We start from the raw sequence: 19,468 nt of genomic DNA on the forward strand, positions 1-19,468 counted from the left end.
AGGGGAAGAGGGAGAAACAGACTCCCCTCTGAGCCTGGAGCCTGATGCACACGTCCATCCCAGGATCCTGAGATCACAGCCTGAGTCGGATTTAAACCAATTGAGCTACTCAGGCATCCCTAAAAAGTATACTCTTAAATATAGAGAACAAATTGCTGGTTAGTAGAGGGAAAGTGGGTAGAGAAATGGGGGAAATAGTTGAAGGTGGAAATTAAGAGTTTACTTAAATTGTGATGAGCACCAAGTAATGTGTAGAATTGAAACTATTATAACATTGTATGTTAATTATACTGAACTTTATAAGTGAGTAAGTAAATAAGTTATATTAAGTTAAGTAAATGGATACCACATTGATAATAACAGGCGTAGTTGTATTAATATTAGAGTAGACTTTATTTTTAAAGGTTTTATTTATTTATTTGATGGAGAGAGAGGAGAGAACACAAGCAAGGGGAGTGGCAGAGGGAGAGGGAGAAGCAGACCCTGAGATCGTTGACCTGAGCTTAAGGTAGATGATTTACCAAAGGAGCCACTCAGGCGCCCCCACCTGAAGAAATTTAAAAATAATATTTCTACAGTATACTCAGAGCAGTTTAGAATTAATCTCAAAATCAGGGAAAATTATTGGAAAATTTTAAAGTATGTGGAGATTAAACAACACACTTCTAAATAACATGTAAGTCAAAGAATAAACCTGTAAGACATTAAAAAATACTTTGAATTAAACAAAAATTTATCAGAACTTTTGGGATATAGCAAGAGCACTGATTACAGGGAAATTTATAATGTTGAGCACATATTAAATATGAATATATATATTAAATATTAAATACTGACATATAGCATTGGATACATATGTTAAAAGAGAGAGACATAAAAACAGTTATATTTTTTTATTTTGGGTAAGGAAGAAGCACAAATTAATTGCAGAGTAAGTAGAGGAAAAAACAGTAAGAATTATAACAGAAACCAGTGAAATTCAAAACCAGAAATTAATAGAGAAAGTCATTGAAACCAGAAGCTGTTTCTTCAAAAAGATCAATAAAATCCATAAGCCCAACCAGGCTGACTCAGAAAAAAAATGAAAAAAGATACAAATTACTAATAACATAAATGAAAGAGGGGACATTACTATGGATCCCATGAACATGAAAAGGACAATAAAGGAATACTATGAACAACTCTAAGCCCATTAATTTTATAACCTAGATGAAATGGACCAATTTCTTGAAAGACAGAAGCTGCCAAAACACAGAGGAAGAAGTACACATGAATGGGCTTGTATCTATTAACAAAATTGAATCAATAATTAATATTGTCCAAAACAGAAACAACCAGGCCCAGATTATTTTTCTGGTGAATTCTGTTGTGCATTTAAGGAAGAAATTAAACTTTTTTTTTTTTTTAAACAACCTCTAATAAAATAGGAGCAGAAGTCATACTTGTTAACTCATTCCATGAGATCAGCATTACTCTCACAACTAAAAACAGTCAAAGACATTGTAAGAGAAGAAAATTATAGACCAGTTTCTGTCATGAATATAGATGTAAAAATTTTCAAGAAAATATTGAGAAGCCACGCTCATAAATGTACATAAAGAATTATACAGCATAGGGGTGCCTGGGTGGCTCAGTGGGTTAAGCCTCTGCCTTCGGCTCAGGTCATGATCCCACTGGGATCGAGCCCCACATCGGGTCTCTGCTCAGCAGGTAACCTGCTTCTTCCTCTCTCTCTGCCTGCCTCTCTGCCTACTTGTGATCTCTATCAAGTAAATAAAATAAAATAAAAAGAATTATGCAGCATAGATAGCTTAGTGAGATATGACCCGGTAAGCAGTGTTGGTTCAGCATTCAAAAATCAATTAGGGTCCCCTGGGTGGTTCAGTCATTAACCATCTGTCTCTTGATTTCAGCTCAGGTCATGACCTCACGGTCATGAGATCACACATTGCATGGGACTCCTTGCTGGTCCTGAAGTCTGCCTGAGATTGTCTCTCACCCTTTTTCTCTGCCCCTCCCTCTCCCCTTGCTCTCTTTGCCTTTCCGTAAATAAAGTCTTGAAAAGATCAATTAGAGGGCTAAAAAAAAGGAAAATTACATTTGCACTTCCTTATCAATAAATGCAGAAAAGTTACATGACAAAGTCTAACACTCATTCATGATAAAAGCTATCAGTAAACTAGGAGTTTCCTCAGCTAGCAAAAGTATATATACAAAAAGCTATAGCTAACATATTCAGTTCTCATTTGTGAATAACTGGGGTTTTTGCAGTATATGTAAGACAAATCAAGGATGTCACCCTTTCCTTGCTTCTTTTCCACATTGTTCTGGGAATACATAGCTAATGCAGTAAGACAAGATAGGAAAATAAAAAGGATGCACCTTTAGAAGGGAAAATTAAAGTTCTTTGTTCACAGATGACATGATCAGCTATGTAGGACATCTGAAAGAATTGACCAAAATCTCTTGGAACTAATAGGCAACTATAGCAACGTTGCAGGATAAAAGTTGATATACACAAGTCAATTACTTTTCTACATATCAGCAATTATTATTTTTTTTTAAGATTTTATTTATGTATTTGAGAGAGAAAGCATGAGAGGGGAGAGATCAGAGGGAAAAGCAGACTCCCCATCGAGCAGGGAGTCTGATGTGGGACTCGATCCAGGGACTTCAGGATCATGTCCTGAGCCAAAGGCGGTTGCTTAACCAACTGAGCCACTCAGGCACCCTGCATATCAGCAATTATTAAGTGGAATTTGTATGCATTTTTTTGTTTTGTTTTTGTTTTTTTAAGTTGTCTTTACGCCCAGTGTGGAGCCCAACGTGGGGCTTGAACTCAAGATCCTGAGATCAAGAGTCAGACACTCAAGTGACTGAGCCACCCAGGGCCCCAGTAAGTGGAATTTGAAAATTAAAAACCCAATATGATTTATATTAGCACGCTTCCATAAAATTGTTAGGTATAAATCTAACAAAATGTGTGTATCTATTTGAAGAAAACTACAAAACTTTGTTGAGTGAAATGAAAAATGAATAAAGTAAGTGGAAAGAAATTCCATGTTCTAAGGATAAGAAGAGTCAATATCGTGGAAATGTCACTTTTTCACAGGTTGATCTATTAATTCAATTCAGTAGCAGTCAGAACCCCAGTAAATTATTTTGTGGATACCAATAAACTGATTCTAAGGTTTAGAGATGTAAAAGATGCCTTATTGGGGAATTGCAAAGTTGGAGGACTGACACCATCCAACTTCAAGACTTAATACAAAGCTATACAATTAAGTCAGTGTATTATTGGCAAAATAATAGATGAATGGATCATTGTGATAGAGTTGGGAGCCCTGAAATAGATTCGCATGAATAGTCAGCTGCTCTTTTACAGAGGGACAAAGGCAATATAGTGGAGCATAGATAGTCCTCTCAACAAATTGTGCTGCAACAATTGGAATTTCAGGGGCAAAAAGGGAATGTTCTAAACAGTCCTCATACCTTCTAAAATAGCTGAAAATGGACAATAGATGTACGTGTAAAACAAGACTGTAGGACTCCTCTTAGATAGCTGGGGAGTAAACCTACAACACCAGTGGCATGATTAATGAAACACATACCTGATAAGCTGGACCTCATTAAAATTTTAAAAATCTGTTTTGCATAAAACGTTAAGAGAATGAGAAGATGAAACATCGACTGGGAGAAAATATTTGCAAAATATACATATAATAAGGCACTGTTACCTATAATATTCAAAGAACTCTTAAAATTTAACAATACAAAAACAACCCAATTAAGAAATAGATAAAGATCTTAACAGGCATCTCATCAAAGAAGATAATTCAGATGTCAAATAAGCATATGACAAGGTACTCTGACATCATATACAGATTAAAATAACAATGGGGTACACTATGTATGCAGTAGAATGGCCAAGATCCAGAACATTGACAGCATCAAATTCGGGTAGGATGTGGAGTTAACATAAACTCCCATTCATTGCTGGTGGGAATGCAAAATGGAGCAGCCAGTTTGGAAGACAGTTTGGCAGTTTCTTACAAAACTAATTATAGTTTTACCACATTACCCAGCAGCCATGCTCCTTTATATTTACTCAAAGGAGTTAAATACTTATATTCATGGAAAAATCTGCTATGGATGTTTATAGCATCTGTTTTCATAATTTTCAAAACTTAGAAGAAACCGAGATATTCATGGGTCACCTGGGTGGCACAGTTGGTTAAGCGCCTGACTCTTGGTTTTGGCTCAGGCCCTGATCTCAGAGTCTGCCCGAGATTCTCTCTTCCTCTCCTTCTGCCCCTCCTACTTGTGTGCTCTCTCCCTTTCTCTCTCTCTCTCTCTCAAATAAGGAAGTATTTTAAAAAAAGAAGAAGAAACCAAGGTTTCCTTCAGAAGGTGAATGGAGAAATAATAAATTCTGATACCTCTGGACAGTGGAATATTGCTCAGTGCTGAAAAGAAATGAGCTATCAAGCAATGAAAAGTCATGGAGGTACCTTACATGCTCATCACTAAGTGACAGAAGACAACCTGAAAGGCTAGCTAGTATGATTCCAGCTATATCACATTCTGGAAAAGTCTCAGCTTGGAGACAATAGAATATTAGTAGACACCATGAGTTGCATTGTGGGGAGGGATGAATAGGCAGAGCAGAGGATTTCTAGTGCTGTGAAAGTATTCTGTATCATACTAGAATAATGGATACATATCATTATACATTTTTAGACCTATAGTTTATACAGCACCGGGAGTGAACTCTAATGTAAACTGTGGACTTTGGAGGATTTTGATGTAGTATTGTAGGTTCATCAGTTGTGACTGATAGATCACTGTGGGGAGGCATGCTGATAATGGGGAAGGCTATGAATGTGGGGTGGCTGCAGGGATGTATGGGCACTTTCCTTGTATTCCTCTCAGTTTTGCTGTGAACCCAGATCTGCTCTCAAAACAGTTACAGAGGGGTGCTTGGGTGGCTCATTTGGTTAAGCGGCTGCCTTTGGCTCAGGTCATGATTCCAGGGTCCTGGGATCAAGCCCCGCATCGGGCTCCCTGCTTAGTGGAGAGCCTGCTTCTCTCTCTCCCTCTGCCTGTTGCTCTGCTTACTTGTGCTCTCTGTCAAATAAATAAATAAAATCTTTAAAAAAAAAACAGTTACAGAAAATAATGTAAGAATCAACACAATACATGCATCCTGGGGGGCAAAAATCTGAAAGATAATTATCCCTTAGGATATTTTTCCTGAATATTTCTATATTATAATATTGCTCCAAAATAGATACATTATTTTCTAGTGTATCTAGATGAAAATATTTTATATGAGATGCATGTATAGTGAAAGCAAGCCATACATTTTCCATCCTCAGTCTTTTTTTTTTTTTTTTAAGATTTTATTTATTTATTTGACAGATCACAAGTAGGCAGAGAGAGAAAAGGAAGCAGGCTCCCCACAGAGCAGAGTGCCCGATGTGGGGCTCGATCCCAGGACCGTAGGATCATGACCTGAGCCAAAGGCAGAGGCTTTAACCCACTGAGCCACCCAGGCGCCCCTCAGTCTTTTTTGACTTCACCCTCTTTATCAGGTCTCCTATGAAACAGCTGCCGGCAACCCAAGTGTTTCCTTTCAGACACTAATCACACCCATTGTTCCATATGACTTGCTTTTATTTAATGTCTTCATCTTCTCCATAACCATAGTTATTTTTCCGTATCTTTCACATTCCTCTTTGTATATTGTAGATACCAACACTAGAATAAAAGCTGATATGCTTGTAATGTGCATGACAGAGTGATAGAAACAAAGGTGTTGGTATTTACTGTGGCTAAGAAGACGAGCAGGGTTTTGGTGGTAGTTTTTTCTGTAAGTTCTGTTAGATAAAGCAAGTGGGGATACGTGAGGAGAGATGCAGAAGGAAAGGTGAGGGGAATGAGAGGCTTATCCATGACGGGTGTGGATCAGCAGCTGATGTTTATGTCCAGTGGTCCTTCTTCGATTGAGCCGGATCCTGATCTTTCACATACCCTTCCACTTGAATGATTTGTCTTTGAGGAGACAAAATGAATGATGATGGTGCTTTGACATATGGAGATGACAATATTATGCCTCGAGGTTTGTTACGTCTTTCCTCCATGAGTTGTGATACATGTTTGCAAGATACTCAGTGATAAATGAGGGTTGGTGGTGGGTTAGTAATCGGTGTGTACGTGTGTACAATGCTGTATGGTCTGTCTTATAAATATGATCATTAGACTGAGTTATGTGAATCATTTATCCGCTTACTAAATACTGAGCACGTGATTTGTGCTTTACCTTATGCTAGATGCTGCTGGAGTAAAGACAGGGTTGGGGACGAGGTAAAGAGCACAGAAGTACGCCACTAAATGTAAGGCAGTAAAATAGTCACCCAGCGGGTGGAGGACTCTGTCACATCTTTATTCAGTTTATCCTGTAAGTTTAAACATTTGAGGATGTCAGAACTCATGGTAGCTACGTCTTTGGCAAGGCTGGTGTACTTTGGAAAAATCCTTATAAAATGCATTTTAAAAGGCTTTTCTATTTTTACTTGTCACTTTCCTTTCAGAATTGCTCCGTTGAGGGGAAGACGGGACCTTAAAACTCAATTTGAAGTTTTTCAGAGTAGTAACTTATTAAGGAAATGGTAATTGTTTTGCTTGCTGACTGTGGTCTTGGGACCACAAGTGCACCGCATTCATAACTTTCTAATTCACTTTTGCTTTTATCCTTGCTTGCCTCGCCTCTCATCATGAATCTTTCTCTTATACCCAATAGCATCTTTGTAGTCTCTCTTTTCAGTCTGGTTTTTTTTTTTTTTTTTTTTTTAAGATTTTATTTGAACAAGAGAGATACAGCAAGAGAGGGAACACAAGCAGGGGGAGTGCAAGAGGGAGAAGCAGGCTTCCAGCTGAGCAGGGAGCCTGCTATGGGGCTTGATCCCAGGACCCTGGGATCCTGACCTGAGCTGAAGAGAGACCCTTAATGACTGAGCCACCCAGGTGCCCCATAATCTGGGTATTTTTAATGCCTTCTGATCTGGGGTTATAGTATCACCTTTTACTAGTCATCATTTTTTGATATTGCATGCTTCATTAAAACCTTAGATGTTTTGAACTTGAAGCTTCATGTTGGTGAAATAAATTAGACTTTCCTTTATCACTGTTTTTTCAAACAGACTTATATAAAATGACAGCTACCAGTTTTTAAATTAATTAGGTTGATTACAATTCTACACTTTTCTTTGACTGTTGTAAGGTAATATTGTATGCATATATATGTGTGTGTTTATGTGTATATTGTCCTAGTTTTCCCAATCAGGGGTCAGTCATGTTGATACTTTGACCATCTTCTAAAAAGCAGCATCATGACAGCTTTCATTTCATGTGATTTGTTAGATTTTGCTGCCTACCATTTCAGGGATAATATATTTTTAAACCAAAGAGGCTTCATATTCAGAATAATTTGCCTATAATTCAATTTTAAGGTAAGGCTATTTTTTGTAGGTGAGACCAGTACTTTTCTACCTTTAATGAAATACAAATTGCCTAGAGATCTTAGTGAGATGCATATTCTGAATTCAGTTGGTTTGGTGTGTGGACGACCTCCCAGATGAAGCTATGCTGCTTGTGAAGTCATTGTTACCTTCAGTCATTTTGGGAGGACAGTCTCAGGAGGGCTCCTTTCAGTGATTGTTGGAATCTTCTGTCTCATTCAGATCCTTTCCCTGGTGGTAGATCATGCCATGAAGACAGAGGCTGCTTAGCTGATGGCTTTGGTATTTTTCCTGCCTGTAAGGCTCTTTTGCCTTCCCTCTGCTGGCTTCCAGGGAAAGGAGAGGGAGGAGGGATACCTCACTTGGGGAGAGGTTGGACCCATTTTCTGAGTTGCTTATTTAACTCTCCTATGGTCTAAGAATGCTAGGAACTTTATTTGTTTTATGATCTAAGTAGAGTCAAATTTTAATTTTAGCTTGGAGATACAGTTTTGGCATGAGAAGTGGAAATAAAATTTATAACAATCTAATAATGTTAAGTGTAACAGAAACAGTGCCACTTGGAAGAATACTTTAGTAAATTTTTTGGAAAAGTGAATATGTGCATTTCTTTTTTTTTAAATGACATTTACTCTCTAATTTTCTTTTTTGGTAGATGATGTTTCTCAGTGTTAGCTTTTTAAAAAAAAAAAAAGATTATTCTATGGGGCGTCTAGATGGCACAGTAGGTTAAGTATCTGACTCTTGATTTCGGCTCAGGTCGTGATCCAGGGTTGTGATCTAAGGGCTGTGATCGAACCCTGTTGGCCTGAACGCTGAGCACGGAGTCTGCTTAAGACTCTATCTATTGGGGTGCCTGGGTGGCTCAGAGGGTTAAGCCTCTGCTTTTGGCTCAGGTCAGGATCCCTGAGATCGAGCCCCATATCAGGCTATCAGGCTCTCTGCTTAGCAGGGAGCCTGCTCTGGGGGGGTGGGGCTGCTGCTCTGCCTACTTGTGATCTGTCAAATAAATAAGTAAAATCTTAAAAAAAAAAATAAAAAGACTATCTCTGCCCCAATGCCTCGCTTTCTCTCTTACATAAATATTTTTTTTAAAAAGGACATTATTTATCTGTGTATACGTATTTTCACTTATGAACTTCTTTTATAAAATTGGAAATCAGCTGTATGAATAAACAGATGGGGAAAACATGGTGTTGTACACCTTTTTTTTTCCCTAGCACATTCAATCTGTAAGTAGTATGTGTGATTACCAGGTTAGAGTTTTGAGTTTGCTCCTAAACTAAGGATTTCTAACGTAAAATTTTGAAAACTATTGTATTTGTTGGGATAGTTATCTGAATGAAGGTAGAAACCATGTTACTTTTAATTTTGAGATACAAGGTGTAAGAAGCACAGAGAGCTATCCTTAGACCAGTCTATCCAGTTGTCTCTTGACATTTAGGAGAGAACCAATTTTAAAAAATTTGCTGTGGGTTTTTTTTTTTTTTTTTTTAAACAACTCTCAAGCATTACTGGTCTTGGGGGTCTAGTTGAAAATACTTTTTATATGTAAATTCAGTTACTCATTTCACAAACATTTATTCACTGTGTAGGATGTGCAAGGCAGTGTGGGAGATACTCATGGCTGATGCATCCCACTTTCCAGGAAGCCTTTAGTGCATGTGTCAGGCAGTCCGGGTTCATTGGTCTTCCTTCGTGGTATGAGAAAATCTTGAAGTCTTCTATTTAACTTTTGATTGCAATTTGTGTATGGTGCTCTGCACAAAAGCACTGACAGACTTTGGCTCTCTCCTCCACTTTCTGTCACCAGGCTGTGTCTTTAACCTCTTCAGTGCTCTCCTGGGTTAATTTTATCATCTGTATCTGTTAATGTTGTTAAAACAATTTAAATGAATTATTTAATATATCTTCATTTGTATATAAGCATATCCTGGGTTCACTGACTCTTCCAAGGCTTTCATCCTTAATGAAATGAAGAAATCTATTGATTCAGATTGCATTTAAACCTTTTATTTTAATAGAGAGCCTTTCCTGGGACTCCCCAAATTAGTGTCTGTTTTCTGAGTATTCCTGTTTATGTCAGATAAAATCTGTTCAGTTCCTTAGTAGCCATGTAGGGAGACGGTAAGAGAAATGTCTCAGGAAGTGTGAAGGGTGGTACAGGCTTTACCTACATTTCTAGAAGGGTCTGTGAGCCCTGAGGCATCAGAGATTGGAATCTCTCCTTGTGAGACCTAGCCATCATGGGCAAGTCCCACTGCTCTCTTTGTAATGGAAGCAAAGGGCTCTATTCACTGTAGAAGTAGAGTTTTCTTTGCCCAACATTCGTTGTTCTTCTCAGACATTAGAATAGAACTGAAGTAATTAGAGGGATATAGCCATCTCTTGGTTGTCTTTTTGCGAGGCAACAGCTTTATTGAGATATAAATCATATGCCATGCAGTTTATATGTTTAAGCAGTTCAGTGATTTTTACTATATTCACAGAGTTGTGAAACTATTATCACAGTTACTTTTTTTTTTTTTTAAGATTTTATTTTTTTTATTTGACAGAGACACAGCAAGAGAGGCAATACAAGCTGGGGTGTGGGAGAGGGAGAAGCAGGCTTCCCGCTGAACAGGGAGCTTGATGTGTGGGGCTCCATCCCAGCACCCTGGGATCATGACCTGGGCCGAAGGTAGACGCCCAATGACTGAGCCATCCAGGTGCCCCCACAATTAATTCTTTTTTCCCCCCACAATTAATTCTTGTACATTTCCATCACCGTGAGAAAAATTCTGAACCCATTAGAGGCACTTCTCATTTACCTCAGTTAAACTTGTTTCCACTCCAGCCCTAGGCAACTAGTCTACTTTCTTTCTCTATGGATATGTCTGTTCCGGATGTTTCAAGTCAATGGAGTTAAAGAATGTGTGATTTCTTTTGCGACCGGCTTCTTTCATTTAGCATAACGTTTTCACGGTTCATCCATGTTGTAGCATATACCAATGCTTCATTTTTTATGGCTGAATAATAGTCCAGTGCATGCATATGCTACCTTTTATTTACCTGTTTATCAGTTGGTAGACATTGGAGTCTTTTCACTTCTTTGGTATGAACATTCATGCATGTATTTTTTTACCTTTTTAATAATTTTTAATTATAATTATAATTTTAATTAATGTTTTAATTAGTGATAATATTTTAATTAGTGATTTAATTAGTGATTAGTAATTAGTGATTTAATTGGTGATTAGTGATTTCTTTACATTCAGGCTCACTCGTTCTTTCTTCATCATTATTCCTGGTTTAATTCTTGGTGAGGTGAATATCCATCCAACACCTGGCCTCTTTACCCCAATTTAGCTGCCTCTTCTTATGGCCATACCCTAGGACCTGTGATGACCAATACCTATTACTTCTGCTACCTCAATTTATGACTCTCCATCTGCTACTGTCTTACAGGTATCTAGCACAATAGCTGACGCCACGTAATAGATGCTTAGGAAGCATTATTGCTGTTTCTGCTAGTCTGCTTCTGTTGTAGCATCTGCTGTCCTTGAAGGCAAGAACTGTGTCTTTTGTTCCATATTTATCCAGAACTATGACAGTCCATGGTATAAAAAGTCTGGTGATTTTCTGGGTGCAGTGAAATGAAGAACAGCAACAACAGGAAGAATGTGGCATCCGAAAGACCTTTGTATTAGAAAAAAGAGAATTCACATTTACCTTTTAAAAGAACACATAATTTTTAAAAACCATTTGAGTAATGACATTTCAGAAATTATTTTCTTTCTCTTTTTCTCTGGGGGAAATAGATGGTATAATTTGCCATTGGTATTCTTTTAGTTTTGTCAAGGTTGGTCAGTTAAAAATTTGCCTTCTGAAGATTATTGTAAATGAGCTATAACAAGGAAATTACTTTTTAGTAAACTGGCTTAGTTTACCTACAAAGAGGTAATTATCCTCACTCTCTTGTGCTGAATACTTTTTCCTACCAGCCTAATGTTGGGAAGGGGAACTTGATGCATTATGATTTGCTCAGCCTTTCCTGTGATCTGTGTAGGAAAATAAAAACATTCAGTGCAGCCTTATTATATCTCATTCTTTTTTTCTTTTGAAATAAGAGAAAAATTTATAGAAATTTTGTAGTATTTGGATGCAAGTGTTAACTTTCTGGAACATTTAAAACTTATGTTGACCAACAGTTTTCCCAAAAACACTAAGGTTCCCCCCCCCCCGAAAAGATTAGTTTCAGTGTTAAATTGTATTTGTGTTTGGTTGATTCTAATAAGCTAAGAAGTAGTACCATTTAATTATATATATGAATATTTCAGTAAATAACTTGTAGTGTTTCTGTACTTTGATCCCACAATTTAGAGTTAGCTATATGAAGAATTTGAAAACAACTGGGAAAAAAAAGGTTTATAAAATTCTGAATTTCTAGAATAGTTAAACTTTTAAAAACATTTCTACTCAACACTGAAGTATTTCCAAATGATAGCTAGGAACTTCTTTTGAGAGTTTACTATTAAAAAAGTCTCTTGGGGCGCCTGGGTGGCTCAGTGGGTTAAAGCCGCTGCCTTCAGCTCAGGTCATGATCCCAGCGTCCTGGGATCGAGCCCCGCATCGGGCTCTCTGCTCAGCAGGGAGCCTGCTTCCTACTTCCTCCCTTCTCTCTCTGCCTGCCTCTCTGCCTACTTGTGATCTGTCAAATAAATAAATAAAATCTTTAAAAAAAAAAAAAAGTCTCTTAAAGGAGTAATAATAATGTGATGATAAGAAGACTAATACTTAATTAGCACTTTCTGTGAACCAAGCAGAATGTTAATAGTTTTACATGTTTTACTTAATTCTCATTACAGCCAAGTGATGTTGGTACTATTAATATTCTCACTTTCATTTGGTGGTTTAGAGAGATTAAATTGCTCAGTGTCACACAACCACTAGGTGATAGACTAGGATTCAATTCCAGGCCATAGAATTCCAGTGTTAATGATTTACTGTATTATATTTTCTTATAGTGCCTAGTTGAGAAATTTATACAAACACAGTCTGTGAGAAATTAGATTACAAAGTATGCATCCAGCAAAAGATAAAACTTAATAATTTATTAAAAAATAATTTTAGTTTAATCTCTTAAAAAGACAGACTAGTAGAAAATGGGCAGATAATATGAATAGGTAATTCATAGAAGAGAAACCTTAAATGGTGAATGAACTTGAATAGGCTGCCCAGACTCTGACTGTTTATCAGGAGCATGCCTAATAAAAACACAGTGAGATGGGGGGCGTCTGGGTGGCACTGTGGGTTCAGCCTCTGATGACTCCTGGCTTCAGCTCAGTTTGTGATTTCAGAATGGTGAGATGGAACCTCACGTCTGGCTCTGTGCTCAGCATGGGGTCTGCCTCTTTCAACTTCTGACTCCGTTCTTTCTCTCTCTCTCAAATAAATAACTAAATCTTTATTAAGAAAAAAAAACCACAGTGAGATATAACATTCCACCTCATTCAGACTGGCAGAAAGTAAAATGACTGACATTTTGAAGGGTTTACGGGACATAGAATTAAGGGCATTCTTAAACTGCTTGGGAGTGTAAAATTCCTGCAACCACTTTGAAGACCCATTTGTCAAAATGCAAAAGCTTCAGGATGTGCATTTGCACAACTTGAGCCATTCCTCTTCTAGGAAAATGTACTCTAAAGCCGTGGGAGTCAGAGTGGGCTCCCCAAGGTCCTTTCAGGGGATCTAGAAGATGAAGGCTATTTTTATAATTATATTATGTCATTATTTGCCTTTTTAAGTCTCATTCCATCACTACGGTATACAGTGGAGTTTTCTAGAAGTAATATGTCATGTGATTATTCAACAGAAACAGAAGTGAGAATTCAGCTGTCTTCTGTTAAGCCAGGCATTAGATTTTTAAAAATGCAAAATAGTACTACTCTCTTCACTAAATTTTGTTTCAGAAAATCTTTTTTTTTTTTTTAAAGATTTTATCTATTTATTTGAGAGAGAGAGACAGTGAGAGAGAGCATGAGAGGGGGAAGGTCAGAGGGAGAAGCAGACTCCCCATGGAGCAGGGAGCCCGACGTGGGACTCGATCCCAGGACTCCGGGATCATGACCTGAGCCGAAGGCAGTCGCTCAACCAACTGAGCCACCCAGGCACCCCAGAAAATATTTTTTATAGAAATACATTATTTATGTCAACATATAATGGATTATTAAATGCATTAATAAATATTTAAAAGATTTATTAGTTTTACTCTCTAATACAGTAAATACTTATAGCTATACAAATACAAATATTTATAGCTATAACCTACATAAATAAAACTTCTTTATGGTCTTTTAAATCCCGAATGAGGAAAAAAAAAATCCCCAATGAGATCAAAGAGTTTTGAAAATCATTGCATAATGCAAGTTTCATTGTAGTATTGTTTATGATTGTATATTTCTAACTTCCATTTTGGTATATTGTCATAGTTTCTCCTGTTTTTCTATCTAGGGCTTCTCAATGTTCCAAATTCTGGTATTTATCTTACATTTCTAAACTTAATCTAAGCAAAATTTCTATTCCAAAAATCTCACCTAAGTGTTTGGAGAAAAGCAATGTCATTATCTGATAAATGGAATCTATGAGGTTGGTAGTTGGGGCCATGGGAGAACCTGGTATTGGCCATACCACTTGCTCCCTTTCGGAGGACCACAGATATTTAAAAATCTCCTGCACTGACCCATTAATTCTCAAAGCGTGGTTGTCAGCTAATGGTCATGCTATACAAGTCTTTATTAGTTTATTATTAATTACAATGTGTTAGCAGGTGTAACATTTAATTCTGTGTGTCTTACGACTCTGAAGATGTTTTAAAATTTGAGACTAGGTCAGCACAGTCCACTTTCTTCTTTTCTTTATTTGTTTTATTTATTTGAGAGTGTGCAAACATGCCAGCTGGGGGATGGGCACAGGCAGAGGGAGGGAATCCTTAAGCAGACTCCCTGTTGAGTGAGGAGCCCATCATGCAGCTGAATCTCTAGTCCCTGAGAACATAACCTGAGCCGAGATCAGGGATGCTGAACCGACTGAGCCACCCAGGTGCCCCATCTACTTTCTTCATAAACTTGAAGTTTCATTTTGTTCTCCAAAGAGAGAATGAGTTATTTGAGATTTCATTATGCTTATTTCCTAGACTACTTGAGGAAATTTGTTAAAAGTTAAAGTTAAACAAAGCAATATACTTAATTATAAAATATAAGGGCAAATTTTTAAAGCAGGCAGAAGGAGAAGATGCTTCTGGGCATCTGAAATGAATAGATTAGTATAATTAGATAGTGAATTTGGCTTTTGGTTTTCTCACTGTTAAAGCTAAAGTAGATTCATGGTGTTGTTAAGTTTTGTTTTTAATTTACTAACTTATTTGAGAGAGAGTAAAAGTGAGAGAGATCACAGACAGGACTCTGAGATCCTAACCTGAGCCAAAGGTAGATGTTTAACTGAGCCACCTAGGCACTCCTAAGTTTCATTTTTTAATTAGAGTAAGATACAGAGAATTCCTCCTTTGTGACAAAGTATTTCCTGATATTTAAATTAAGGTGACCATTTTTTGCCAGTTTGAACATTTAGATCATAGAATATTGTTGAAAATTTTGATCCAATATTCTTATACATCTTCGAAATTCTACCCATGGCATTTTGATTTTTGTGTATATGCTGGGTGATATTTATACTAGCAATGCTTATATACTTAAAGGATTTCTGATTTTACTCTTTGGGTGAAATCAGATATTTTTCTTATTTCTCAAATTTTTATTATTTTGGATTTCTGGAAGACTTGTGGAAATTGAATACATCTCTTAGACTTACCAGAGTTATATTACTACACCAAGCCTCGAGAGGTTTCCTATGTAGGAACACGGGTGTTGTTACTAGAACAGATTCCTTTTCAGCATTGCATTTTGGTCATAAATTTCTTCCGTACTCATGTGCTTTGCCTAAAAAACAGCTGTAAGTCACCAGTTTTAAACATGAAGAAGGCCCAGAACACCTAATACTGAATTTTGTAGAGAAACATTATGTAACGAGGAAAGCTTAAGTCTGTACTCTTGTAGAGATGCTAATTTTCTCTTTAACTTGTGGTAGTCATTACCTTGCGTCAAGGAAACAAAATGTTAGGAGTCATAACTGACTTTTAATTTTGTTGAAGATGTAACAGTCCTCTCTGATTGTCATTTCCTCAAATGAAACTTTCCTAAAATGTCTTTAGCTTCTTGAATCAGAGCACTCAAGTTGATCATTCTGATCCCATTAAAAATAATGGTAATAGAAATTTCAGTGAGTGGAGACTGAACAGTGAAACACTTATGATGCAGGTCAAAATTTGGAATCAGAGCCAAGTAAAAAGCGGTACTAGTATAGTGTCTGTGGGCATGCACGGAGAATACCAGATTTGTCCCACCTGTGGGTTTTGCTTCTTTAGCAATCATAGGAGAGGTGTATAAGAAACTCTTTGTGGAAAGGGCATAGAAATAGACAAAATTATCTCGAGCACTCTGAAAATATTACTCTCAGCACCTTAGTTTTAACTCTGTGCTGCATGGTTTACTTGGCACAGTGGGAGCAGGCACTTTGGGCAGATGATCTCAGGTAGTCCAGCCGGCAGTTTTACAAGTGATTTTTTATTCCCATTTTATAGAGAGGAAGTTGAGGCTAAGGGAAGTTGCAAGGTTACAGGGCGGGTAGGGAGTGGGCTTATTAGTCCTTTAGTCCCTTGGGGCTACTCTTTTTTTTTTTTTTTTTTAAAGATTTTATTTATTTATTTGACAGACAGATCACAAGTAGGCAGAGAGGCAGGCAGAAAGCAGACTCCCTGCTGAGCAGAGAGCCCGATGCGGGGCTCGATCCCAGGACGCTGGGATCATGACCTGAGCCGAAGGCAACAGCTTTAACCCACTGAGCCACCCAGGCGCCCCCCTTGGGGCTACTCTTAACAAAATGTCGGACGAGGTAGCTTTTAAGCCCCAGAAGTTTATTTCTCAGAGTTCCAGAAGCTGGGGAGGCCAAGCTCAAGGTGCCACATGGTCCTTGTGTTGTGATACATTGTTTCCTCTACACAAAGTTTAAAGTGGATTCTGCAGGTGCCAGCCCTAGCTGGGAATTTGAGTCACTAGAATTTGTTTTCTATGTCCTTTCCAGGAAACTTCTTTTTCTTTGCCTGGCACCTGCCCATATTAATTTAGGGCAGAGTTTTAAACCCTGGGATACTTTCCCCTGCTGATAACCAAAGACAGAGAGACAGTCCCTTAAATACTACCTCAGTTATTATGATTTGAAGGAACCAATCTTTTTCTCTTTATTTTTTTTTTTTAAGAGACAGTGTTTTCTCTTGTATTCATATATAACTTCTTAATTTGTATACTGGACAAACAAGTAATTTTGCTCTGTTTCCATTTCCTTTCCACATTTCTGTTGCCTTTGCTATTGGCGAAACTCATTATGGCCCAGCCTTTACTTGGAAGAGAGAACTTAACTTGTTTTGCTCAGTGAACCACACTGTCTGGAACAACTGAGCAACTTAAGAATTTTTTGTGATTTGACACTGTTCTACAGCATATCACAGTTTGCAGGAATAAGTGATAGTGGATTCCTTTTTGCTGTTTCGGTGGGTAGAGCTAAAGATAACACTGATTTAGGTGTAAAATAATTTTAATATCTTCTTTTTGGGGGTAGAATACTATTTATCTCTTAAGCGGAGAGGGCGAAAGAGGTTAAAAAAAAACTAATCATTTCCTCTTACTGATACACTGCTAACCTATTTCCTTATATTGCTTTTCTTTTCTCTCTCTTTTTTTAAGATTTTATTTATTTATTTGAGGGAGGAAAGCATGACTGGTGGGAACAGGCAGATTGCTTTTCGTTCGCAAAGTCCATTTGGACTTTGAGCTAATCATTTTGCAAGCAGGATGTTTCTACAGTCTGTGAAAATTCTGTATTCATTACTTCTCTGTGCCTCAGAGACCCCTAATAATTTGCCTTAGACTGTGCACAACTTTTGTCATCTTCAAATATAGTTTATATTTATTGGGTGTACAAGAGAAGCAGAACCAAATCATTTTGAGTATTGGAAGGAAACTCATTTAACTCATTCTCCTTTGCAGTGCTGGAATTTGCTTCATGGGATGCTCTTGCTCCAAATCTTATCCCTGAGAGAGAAGCAGTATCTTTACCAAGGCTCAGTGGGTTTCTGATCAAACACATACAACTTTTTTCTTGGATTCAGTTGACCTTTTTTTTGAAACTTGAGAACTTAAATTTGTTTAGTTCTTTGATATGTAAAAAATAACTCGGAACATTTAAATAACTCATGTTAAGGAGTTCCTTCACACATCAAAACAATGATTAAATTATTTAGGTACTTAGACTAATCTTGGTATTTACTGTGCCAACTTTCTGTGTTAAAATTCATTAAAGCTCTGGGTTGGTAGCTATGGGAGGGAGAGGATACAGTTTGATGTGCTAACTTGTTCACTGACCTTCTGAGGTATCTTGATTCTGCTCATTAATTTTTAAAATCGAGAAGAAACACTTCATACGTCTGGGGCTTTTAATTTGCAAAAGAAATTGAATAACTAAAACCAGAAAGAGGGAGATGAGGGAAAATCTGAGGAGCCAGGTCTGAGGAAGATGGCATTCTGGGGGACCCCAGTGATTCATCCTCAGGAACGTTCCTGTCCAAAGCATACTCTCCCCCTTTTGGCTACCTGTTCTCAGGTGGGCTGGACACACTGGGTATTTTTTGGCACATTGTGGCTTTTTTTGTTTTCAGTCTTATTGGGAACCAGCTGCACCTCACCCCCAATATATTGATTTAAATCTCAGATCTGGTAGTGGTTTCCCCTGCACGTTCTTAGTTTGGGTTTGTTGGGGGTGTTTCCGAGGATGGAGAGTGATACTCATGTTTGCTGTCTTACTTGCACTGTCCTTTTTTTATGGGGAGAGTTAAGGAGATTCGAAAATTGTACCACTGTGCCATTTTGTCAGAATTCTCTTGTTTTTTTTTTTTTTTTCAGTCTCCTGAATATTGAGTTCCATTCCATTTTGTTATTTATTTTGTAATTTATTCCATTTTGTTATTAATCTTCCTTCTATGTAATCTTGCAAGACATTTGTTCATGTTGTCTGTCCTCTCTGTTATGCCATTGTGTTCTATTTCGTTTTGTGGATTTGTGTAACTTCCTTTCCTTCCTTTTCTGCAGTTTTTACATTTAAATTCCTTTTTTGCATATTTAGCTCATATATTTTCAGGTTTTCTTTTTCTTTTAAAAAGATTTATTTATTTATTTATTTGAGAGAGGAAGGGGTGGGGGAGGAGTAGAAGGAGAGGGAGAGAGATCGTGCTGAGCATGGAGGCCCCACACAGGGCTTGATCCCATGACCCTGAGATCATGACTCAAACCGAAATCAGGAGTTGGACATTTAACCAGTTGAGCCACCCAGATGCCCCTCAGTTTTTCTTTTTAATGTAACCACTTGAAGTTACAAATGTCTCTGTAAGTATGATGTTTGCTTTATCTCATAAGTTTTGATATTTTTTTTCATTATTTAATCTCAAATTTTTGGGACACCTGGTTGGCTCAGTTAGTAGAACATAAGACTCTTGATCTTAGGATGGTGAGTTTGTTCTCCACGTTGTGTGTGGAGCCTATTTAACAAAAAATACATATTTTCTAATTTTATGATCATTCTTATTTGATCCTTAAATTCCATAAAAACATGCTTTTATATTTTCATGTGTATATTTCTCTGGGTTTCTTTTTGTTACTCATTTCTAACTTAATTCCTTTATGATTGGAAAAAATGATCTATATGGTGTTGATTCTTTGGGATTTTTGGGATTTACTCTGTGGTCTACTTTCTGGGCACTTTTCTTTTTTAAGATTTTATTTATCTATTTGACACACAGAGAG

General features: G+C 37.3%; 1 protein-coding gene across 1 annotated transcript in view; it reads left to right on the plus strand.

The window, feature by feature from the left end:
* Window positions 1–19,468, plus strand: part of SMYD3 (SET and MYND domain containing 3) — a 710,646-nt gene that overhangs the window by 146,643 nt on the left and 544,535 nt on the right. The gene's annotated exons all lie outside the window — the stretch shown is intronic.

The sequence above is a fragment of the Martes martes genome, assembly GCF_963455335.1.
Source record: "Martes martes genome assembly, chromosome: 15".
Classification (NCBI taxonomy): Eukaryota; Metazoa; Chordata; class Mammalia; order Carnivora; family Mustelidae; genus Martes; species Martes martes.